Genomic DNA, 11091 nt, shown 5'->3' on the forward strand with positions numbered 1-11091 from the left:
GCGGCAAAGGAAAACAAACCTGCCATGAGTAACTACTTAAGAGGAAAAAACGAAATCAGGAAAGAAACAATTGATAATAACTCAAAAGGAAGCTCATTACTTTTCGAAGCGAGATCGGATGCCTTAGAACACGAACCTATAAAGCGAGCTATAAGAACGAAGAAGAAGCATGTACTTGCTGCAGTAAAGCTAGGGAAACGATGGAGTATGTTTTACTAGAATGTGATGACGTCTGCCCAGCGGCCGGTTTAGGCACCACTGGCCTCCTTGAAGCCCTTGCGTTCAGCGGGAGCAGTGATAAAGTAAACATGTCCGCAATAGGCATTAGTAAGAGGCTATTGGAAGATTGGTGGAAGAAAAGTAGGGAAAGGACAAAAAACGGAGACGTACAAAAGAAAAATTCGCAATAGGGGGCCAGAAAATTTGGTAGGACATTAGGCAGTATAATAGCAAGAGCTTGGTGACGCAAAGGGGTCACTCATAACGTCCATCCATCTGTTTATCGCTCCTACACGATGGGTCGTATTTCTCCGGCACAACAGTACCAAGTGGACAGCGGCTGCAAATGACGGTGTGCGGAGTTCGTATACCTGTTGCATTTGGGATTTCACTCAGAATGGGAAGGAATCGACGATGGATTTCTATACAGGTGAGCGATTAAGTGTCCTTTTCTCGTTGTTTGTGCATGTCGCGCGTGCGAATTGCACCGCGATGGCCAGTGACAGGCTCCATTGTGTTGTGTGAGCACGCCCCGCAACGACATTCCTGCTTGGCCATGAGGGTTGATAAAGCCGCTACGTTGTGAGTCTTTTGATGAATAGTGTAGCGATTGTTGTGATGATTGCATATAGAGCGCATTGAGACGCGTAGGCGATATCAGCGTCGATGACTCCTCTAGCAGCTCCTTTGCCGACTATATGTGGCAGCTGAACATTAAATGACGTTGGCATTTTAGTTTGCACTATGTTGTGCTATGTTCTCGGCGTTCCAAACTAGAGTGAAGTCGGTGTTCCACTTAGCAATCTCTCTCGACGCGCTGTAACACTATGTTATCCGTATTCGACTGCGCATTGCATCACAGTAAAATTCTTAGCCATTATAATTTTTCCTTAAGCTTAGGACTCAGTTTCCTGGCATGGCGTGCGTAATCGGTGTGTTCGTACCCGGAATTGAAGGACTGTTTGTCCGGAATTGAAAGTTTGCTTGTCTATGAAGACCCCATAGAGCATGTTGGATGCGCATGGCCGTACATTACAATGAATAGACGGTTTAGCGTGTTTGCTGCCGTAACGTCGTGCCACCTGCAATGTTAGGTAACACTGATGTCACACGGTGCACTTTCGATTGGGATCGATCCCGAGCAATCGTGCTCGATCGCAATTGGAAGCGTCCGCGTGATGCCGACTAAGGGTTGCTGCAGGAGAAACGAATTATTTTGCTTGCTAGCAATCTGCATCAGATGTTTCGCGTAGTTTTGTTTTTGTTTTTACTTCTGACAGTTACCGGGTTGACGCAATACAACCGCATTTCACGTATTCTGGAAGTGAGGATTGCCACGTAAGTTCTCCCTATATGCGGCCGTAATTGTAAAGCAAATGCGTGCGATAAATAATTTTTGTAACGTAAGCTTGACACAGAATAGTGGTGGCCAAACGTGTGTAATGGACATTCCAAAGTTTAAAATGTTCCAAACAAGTATCAAAACAAATAGAAAAATTGTCAACACTGATGATGAAGGCCGGTTCTAACACTGACTGTCTTTAGTTCCTTAGACTAATTTTCAGCTTATACGCATAACTACAATAATTATTCTAAAATTTATATTGTGAGTTATGTAGAGCAAAATGTGAGCTCTTGTGCTGAATAGAAGGTGGTTCATGAAGCGTTTTTTTAGAAATGACTTCAACGATACTATTGGTGATACCAAACAATACCGCAGTTATCAATAACTCGGTGACAAGCATATGTGCAAGAGTGTAATTGTATATGAAAATGTCAATGCTTTGCTTTGGATGGCTGGTGGAAAAATAACTCCTATCAGCATTTCAATTGCAGCTGTTGCACCAGTGAAGGATGTATGTGTGCCGCCTTACACTCAGTTTCTCATCCTTGCACCCAGTTTCTCAACCTCACTCATCCAATACCTGTGCCACAGCAGTCTGTTGGGTGGTCCTATTTGTTTGCTAAGCTGTGCCATTTTATACCGTATCGGCCTTGCGTATACAGTCCTAATGGACAATGACTGCAAATATTGGTGGAATGGCGAGGCCTATGCAAGCAGAGTAATGGTTGCAGATGCGTCCAAAAGATAATTGATTTGTTTTCATCTAGCGGCGACAAGGTTGGTTCAGCATAAGCACGTCGACTTGAAAGTTATACTGTTTCATACCTGACTTGTGCGCACATATGAGTGGTGTTTTATATGCACTAATAGTGCCGGAATTCAGGATTTGAGGCAGCGGATAAAACATGCACCAATAAATTAACTCTTTGACTAATGTTGCCTTAATAAGCATGCAAAAACACTGCATACTGATCACTAGCACTGTCATACATGGGCTTTATGGTAACTAAGTATAGCCACTGGTAACTCACTCTGAGCTAGTGTTGAGCTAACTATAATAGGTGAATATGCACCGAGCTATTTACTTCAGTGCGACATTGGAAGGCAACATAGCAATGTAAAATTATAGCCCTAGCATGCAGCTATGCCGCGTGGTCAGGTGACCAAAATATATGAATATTCAAAAGGGCATGAACAGTGCTACTACGAGTAGGAAGTGACGGCGACCGACACACCAGCATATTCCCTTCGTCCCGTCGATTGCCTTCTAAGCATGCACCAAGCAGCGCAATCCAGACCGCTCCTGTATATGATCTAAAAACTTCAATTTGCGAAGCAGATTAAGTCATTACACGCTGGCATTACGGGATCTATTCTGCAAGTTGCGTATGGTTTGAAGATTGGTCATGAGGATACCTCAGTGGCAGACATGTAGTGTACAAATGCGAAAAACAGCTGTAGTGGCGCAGCTCCATGTTAGAGAGGAGGTGAGGGTGATTTCTTCGAAGAAGTCGGCTGGCAGGCGAAGCGAGGTGCCGTAAACAAGCTCCGCAGTAGCGCAGGAGAGATCCTCTTTGAAGGCAGATCGAATTCCGAGAAGCGTGAGCGGAAGTCTGTCGACCCGCTTGTTTGGGCAGCCGTGCGCTGTGAGTGCTGCCTTGAGATGGCGATGTGCTCCGACACCTCCGTTCGCAACCTACACGTTTTAACAAACCCCGTGCAGTGTACATCACTTCGGACTTGCAGACAGCCACACATGTTTTTGTGCGTTACGGCCCTGTGCGCGGCTCGCTTCAGCCCCACTACCTCGGACCATTCCCCGTTTTAGAACGTTTTCCTTCTAACTTCGTAGTCGACATAAACGGGACACGAGATACGATCGCGCTTGAGCGACTCAAGCCAGCATTGGGCAAGGCACCCGCTCTTAATTATCTCGCCTTCCCGGGACATGCGGACTCCGCCTTGCAAGTGCGCTGTTCGTCACCTCTTCGTCGCGTTCACTGGGCTGCCACTTGTGCATTGTGAGCATCGTTCGTCGCTTCAGCTTCCTCTCTAAGGGGGGAGCAATCTGTAGCGGCGCGGCGATGGAGCTGCGCACCACCCCCGCAGCCACAAACAACTCCGCGGGGCGGGCCTCCCGTAAGCGGACCTTCGCGAGTGCTGGACACGAGGCACACGGATACATGATCCGACTCACTGTGACGAACGTCGTGGACCAGCGCCTTTTTCTGATTACTTTGTTTACTGCTTTCACGTTTAACAATTACTTTACCAACGTTTCAAGTGCACCTATCAACATGGATGCTAGTCGTTACTTATCCGTTGGATGCTCCGATTCAGTTTTTTTGCATCCAATGAACGTATCTGAAATAATATGCAAGTGCAGTGAACTCAATAACAGCAGCGTTTGTGATGTCAATGATATTCAGATTAAACCTGTGAAATACGTCTTAGATCTAAGTGCGCCTGTATTAATGCACGTCTACAATGTCTGCCTTTCTTCCGGTGTATTCCCACGTCATATGCAAACTGCAATAGTTTTGGCTTTATTCAAGAAAGGAGATAAGAAATTTTTGACAAATTATAGACCGATTTCTATTCTCCCCGTATCTTCAAAAGGTTTAGAAAAAAATATTTTTCAACGCATTTCTGATTTCCTCGAAAGCAAACAACTTTTTAACCGATTGTCAGTTTGCCTTTTGTAAAAATAGGTCTACTCAACTTGCCCTGCTTCAGCAAGAGGAATTCATTTGAGATAATTTTGATAAAGGCCTTCTTACTCTAGGCATTTTTATAGACTTGAGCAAGGCCTTTGATTGTATTAACCACGAGCTTCTGTCACAGAAAATGAATCGCTATGGTATTCGTGGCATCGTTTTAGACTTGATTAGGTCATATCTGTGTCATAGATGCCGATTCGCGCAAATTAATAACATTTCATCCGAAGTTAAACCAGTCTCTATTGGCGTTCCGCAGGGTAGCATTTCAGGCCCTCTTCTCTTTAATATCTTTATTAATGATATTGTTAATGTAGATTTCCACACCAAGTTTATTTTATATGCTGATGATGCAACCGCGTTGTTTTCCTCAAGTAATGCTGTAACACTGCTTACAGTTGCGAATTGTGTTCTTAAAAAATTATATACTTGGTCTTCCAAACTAGGTTGAAAATCAACACAGGAAACACTTAAGCAATTTTGTTTCGTGCCAAGAATAAGAATGCGCTCCTGAAGGATGACATTAAACTTGGCCCTTCAAAAATCATGCTCGTGAATTCCATTAAAACCTTAGGTGTTTTCTTTGATCATGACATCTCTAGGAACTGCCATACTGATTTTTTAACAACCAAGCTTTCTCAAGTTTCGGGTCTTCTTTTCACTATTAAACAGATTCCACAAAAGGTAAACCTTCTGCTCTATAACCCTTTATTTTTTTGCCACCTAAATTACGGCTGCCTGCTTTGGGGCACATCTGCCACTAATATTAATCGTATTTTTCGTCTGCAAAAGAGGGCTATGCGTGTTGTGTGCAAAGTGCCATTTGACTTTCCAACTAATTCATTATTTAAAGACCTAAAGATACTTAAAGCGCCTGATCTCTTCAATTTTCGCTTTGCGTTAAGTTACGGTAAGGAGTGCCAGAAAAATATTAACCACGCCAGGTCTATAGGCTACTTGACACGAAATAGAAGCTATTATGCTACACGATTTCCAGAATATTGGTTTGTTCCATACCCACGTACCAACTATGCGAAACAAAAGCTTTCATACGCTTTACCGCAATTAATAAATAAGTTAATGAACGATGGTATTGATGTTTTTTCTTACAGTAAAAACAAGTTGATAAATTACTTTGGTGCATATTAGCCTTTAATCTCTGTATAAGCAGGCTTCTTCTTATTGAGATATGTATTTTTTCTATTGCTATCTGCTGTATGAACACTTGTATGAGAACGTATATTCTTTTGTTTTGTTCTTTCTCTCTTACCCTCCCTTTTTGCCATGTGTTGGTTTCGGCTGCTGTTGTCACGAGAAGGTTTAAGGACTAGTCAAGTTGCTCTTTTGTAACTTTTTTTCTTAAATCCTCCATAAACTTGTATATTTATGGAAATAAATTCAATCATTCAATTCATTCATTCATTCCTTTCGCACTATGTCCGCGCACCGCACTTCTCTATGCTCCTCTTCCCTATTTTCTCCTCTCTCTCTCCAAAGCCCTCGCCACTTCCGGCGCGCTGCGCGCCCCCGCTCAATTCTCTCTTTTGACAGAATGAACTAGACCTTGTTACCGAAAAGACATGTGTCCGTCTCGTTTACCACGGCTCTACACAGCATCACTATCTAGGTTGCTCCACACTCAGGTTGCTCCACACAGGTTGCTCCACTTCTCACAGCCGAGTGAACTAATGGTAAAACACTAGGTACTGTGAGAACCAGCGTAGTAAATGTATTCTGCTTCATTGGAAACTTTCTACTCTATCTGAAGTGAAGTAAGGCTACTTAACATGTAAAGTGATTTGTTTGCGTAGTCGCCAAGTAAGGCTACTAAAGGGGTTGAGCAACTTTTTAATGTCTGCCTACACGCTGCCAGGCATGTTGAACTAAGCAAAACTACTACTGAAGGGCAAGCTCCACTATCTGGGCCTGAGGACTTTCTATGGCGGGCATCGTGCTGGAGCTATGCCACGCACTCAAATGTGTTTTGGCTTCTCCTATTATCGCGCTTGAACACTGAAGCATGCTGTGGCTACATGAACACCAGAGAGCACTCTTAACACTTGGTACAACCTCGAAGTGAAGGACAGCTTCCACAACCAGGTGCAATGTTTGCTTTTACAGCACGAAGCTCCACTATCTGGGCCTGAAGACTTCCTATGGCGAGCATCGTGCTGGAGCTATGCCACGCACTCAAAGGTGTTTTTCCTCAGTCCAAGATAGTGGAACTTGCCGTTCAGTAGTAGTTCTGCTTAGTTGAACGTGCCTGGCAGCGTGTAGGCAGACATTAAAAAGTTGGTCAACCCCTTTAGTAGCCTTTCTTGGCGACTTCTCACAGCCGAGTGAACTAATCGTAAAACACTTGCTACTGTGAGAACCAGCATAGTAAATGTATTCTGCTTCATTGGAAACTTTCTACTGTATCTGAAGTGAAGTAAGGCTACTAAATGTGTAAAGTGATTTGTTTGTGGTCTTCTATGCACTGCTAGATGAGTTCATGTATGGGAAAAACTACCACTAGACAGTGATCTTTCATTTCTTGATCACAGTGTTTTCTTTGGTAAGTGTCATTCGATGAGGTTTATTATAAATAGACAGGATACGGTACAAAAGAATATTACACAGGTGGAGGTCCCGAAGTCAAAGACTAATGAGCCTTCCTGTATAGCGTATAAGTAAAGATATAAACAACAGTTACAACAAATAATGTCAAAGATTAAAAATAATAGCAAACACAGTGTTGGTTCATGTTTAGCTGTACTAATACAAATTAGCTACAGACATGCAAGTAACAAAGTATAATAATTATTATTACATTCGACTAACTACAGAAGTAGAACTAACTATAATGCCATTATGAAAGTAAATGGATAACGAGACATAACCAACCATTGCCATTTGGTGGGCGTGTCGGTAAACTGACTTGGAAACCATATTTAGCGCCAGCGAACAAGGAGATAAGGGCGACGACACCACAATGCGCCAACTAACCAAACTTTTATTTGTGTAGCTTAAGTATTACCAAAATGTCCATTTGGAAGGGAGAAAAGGAAAAAAAAAGACATAACTAAGTGATTGAAGATGATAAAATGTTTTTTTAGTTCTCGTTTATATTGAAATGACTTACATGACTTAATAATAGGAGGTAATGTCCAGAAGGAAACGGACGAAAAATGGATACTCTGCTTACCATTATTTGTGCGTACCTCGAGAAGAATAAAATTCTTGTTTAGTTTAAATTGAGTAAGGTTAGTATTCGTTAGACAAGATCGAGATATGAGACGGTTGCGCTGAGCGTTATCTATTTGTCGGCATGAAAAACATGAAAAACTCCCAATACAGCTTTCTGTTGCTCAATACGTGCTAATAAAATTAGTTATCCGAGTGTGAAAGAAGCCTGTCAATGCACGCAAAGCTCCTTGAAGGGCCAATCGTGTGGCAATTTTGCGTGTATTCGCGGGCTTCTTTCAGGCTCGGAAGTACGCTTTCATGCAGCGCGTGTTCAGCAGAAGAAAGCTGCATCGAGAGTTTTTCATGTCGGCATACAATTTTCTCATCGACACCATTTATCTTATTATAATATTTGAGAAGCTGATTAATTAATTAACGCTAATTGCCTAATTGGGCGGAATTATAAAAATAATAATTTGAGTATATCCAAGTGACGGTAAACAACGTTACCTTGGTTCTGTCTAGCTACGTGGCATTTGCATATTTTAATCTTTGCTTGAAGTTAGGTGGGACACATCGTATAATCGAAGCTTCGCCGATTGCTGTTGACTTATATGTTGATCCCTTCTATTACCAAGTTCAAGCGTTTGCTTTTGGACGTGCAGGATTAGTACACTGTGCACACGCCATGTCCTAGACACACATCAGGCCTTTAGTAGGCGGTTTCACCAGCTTTGAGGATATTTGCGTGTGCTTTGTGAGTGAACAGAAATATGGCACAACCGCGAGTTTGCTTATTTTCATGTGGCAATGCCGCCTAAATTTGGCAGGCAATGAGCTGGCTTAAGAGGAAGCTTTAGCTCGGGTGCTCCGATCTAAATACATGTAAAAGGAGAATTCGTTTTTCTCGGCAACCACTGCACCAAATTTGACGAGGTTTGTTTCATTTAAAAGACAAACCTAAAATCTAGTGACTGTTGGTTTCGAATTTTCGAGTTAGGTCGTCAATTTTTTATTAAAAATTGGAAAAATCGAAAATTTTCAAAAAATGAAACTATCAAGTTTACAACTCTGTAACTCAACCACTAAAAATGATAATACAATTCTGTGAAGTGCATCCAATAGTACATCTAAAGCGGACAAAACTGATATGTTACACATGAATATAAAAAAATTTAATCATAGGAAAATACAACTTTTGTAAAACCGTTGTAACCAACGTAACAAATTCACGTAAGATGTAAAATGACGTATTGAATTTGTCCGCTTTGAATGAACTAATGGATGCCGTTTAGGGAACCGCGATATCAGTTCTTGATGCAGAGCTATGAATTTGTAAACTTCGTGCTTCTATTTTTTTCGAACGGTCAAATTTTTGAAAATCGTTTAAAGAAAATTCAAGCCCTAAATCGAAATTCGGCTTCCAACAGTCACTAGAATTTAACTTTCTCATTCAAATGCAACAAATTTCGTCGAAATCTGTCCAGGGGTTATCTCATAAAAATGTTCTTGGGTTTTACATGTATTTGAATAGGCCGCGTCGGAGTTGGGCCCGAGCTAAAGCTTCCTCTTAAATACAGCGCTTAAAAGGTCCCGAAGAGCGAGAGCGCGACTCAAACTGAGCTCTACGAACACGTGCGATGTGTTCAGGCTGCGATTCCATTTGCGCAAGGGGTTGTGTCGTGGCCCCTTAGACTGCACCCTTTGGAGGCCATGCATCTGAGGGCGCCACCTACGAGCAGCGGAGAACAGACGACGGCAGCCCGGAGAGCGATTTCCGATCACGGTGCTTTCAAACTTCGGGTAGTCCCCGACAGCTGCATCACGTGACGTGACGCCTCCTTCTGTCAGTCGGAGCGGAAGCCGCCAACGGTTTGCGGAAACTCCGGGACTGCATAACCAAAAAGGTCCAGCGTTCTTTCACATGCATTATGTCCACTTCGGGACGAAGGCCTTTCCTAGCAATTTGCAATTACATCTGCTTGCGTCAACTGACGCCATCCTTTGCCGGCAGATTTACAAATTTCGTCATGGTGCCTAGTTCTATGCCACCTTCAACAGCATTTTGCATTATCACGCCTATCATTTTTTGTCGTTCCATTGCTTGTTGAGCAAAGCGCCACTTCTCAAGCTTCATTTTTATCGCTCCGGGTTCCAGCCTCTTAGGTTAGTTTTAGGGCAACGCAATAAGTTACTTTTCGACAATAATGATACGCTGCAGATCGCGACTCAGCAGTGTGTACCATAAGTGTACCATAAGTTTTTGGCCTTTAAATTTTTTTCTACTGATCCAGGACCCGTGTGACTAATTGCTTTAAGCAACCTAGTCCATTGCCTGCTTGCGCTAGAAAACATAACTGATGCCTTCTTGCACGCCTCTAAAGTGGCAACATGTGCACTGCAGACAGTAGGGCATGTTCAGATAAATTCAACTGGACATGTCTCGTGACTATCTTTTATTTCCATAAAAAAATCTATATTATTGCCTGACCCTGACGACAATTAAATCAACCTTAGCTTTGCGAGAAGAACAGAAGTCTTTGCAAGAAAATATAGAATCACCTGTTCAATTAGAAGCAAAGCCTTGTATTTTACAAAATGTCCATTGTGGTTACATCCCAAAGAAAAGGTGCTATGGAAACGGCTCTAAAAACATTTTGTCCTAGACTACAGGCGAATAGAATCAATTCGAACTAATTACCACAGAGTATCCCCGCTTCAATATGACGAAAAAATTTGGAAACGCAGCATTGCACATATCAGCCAGTTTGTTTCTCTTTTTCGCCATCCTGTTGCCATGAAAGTCGTAGAAATTTGGGTCAAATAGTTGTGTCCTCATTGGCTTTCAAAATCAACGGGAAGTGCTCATTTCGGGGCACGTTAATTAGTTATTCTGAATTTTTTTAAGAGAGGCTTTATTCTTTTGGAAAATTCCCAAATTAAGCGCATTCACATGAAGTAACGCAATCAGAAAAAATATGTTGGATTATTCGTTTCGTTGTGGAATTGCAAGTCAAGGGACAGACAGAAGAAACAGTACTACCTGCAGGAGCCACGCATGGGGTCCAGGCATGCTTGCAGGTTCTTTTACGCGACGAGAATGCTACAGGTTGTTTTGAAAAGTACACATTAACAAAAGGGCAACTTTTTGGGTGAACACAGTGCAATATGACAACTTTTTAAGAAGATGGGAAGAGTATGTTAATGCATATGCGACCATAACTCTCCATTTTCTCTGCTTGAGTAAAAAGAATATTGCACATTCATACTTGCTTCGCGACACAACAAACCATGTCTGAAAGGGGCTGACAGCCACACGTTGTGGTTCAAGCATTGCTTCTTTGTATTGTTGCTATTCTATCAGATTGTTTAGCTGGATAGTGTAATTGGCTTGTTTGTTCAGCACCGGAACTTAGAGCATGTGTGGTTTGAGCTTCTTTCAAGAGTGCTTCATTGTGTTGAGAAACAGTAAAATCTGCAAGGTTGCTTATTCGAACAGTGAAAGTTTAAAGCTATGGTCCACAGTATGTGGTCATGGCAGCTCTACCTAAATGCGGAAATATAATCCTTGAATCTCATAATGTGCACGTGACATCTTTGCCTGTTCAAAGCAAACCGGCAACTGACTTGGGTCACTGCCAT

Source organism: Dermacentor andersoni, chromosome 7 (assembly GCF_023375885.2).
Source record: "Dermacentor andersoni chromosome 7, qqDerAnde1_hic_scaffold, whole genome shotgun sequence".
Lineage (NCBI taxonomy): Eukaryota > Metazoa > Arthropoda > Arachnida > Ixodida > Ixodidae > Dermacentor > Dermacentor andersoni.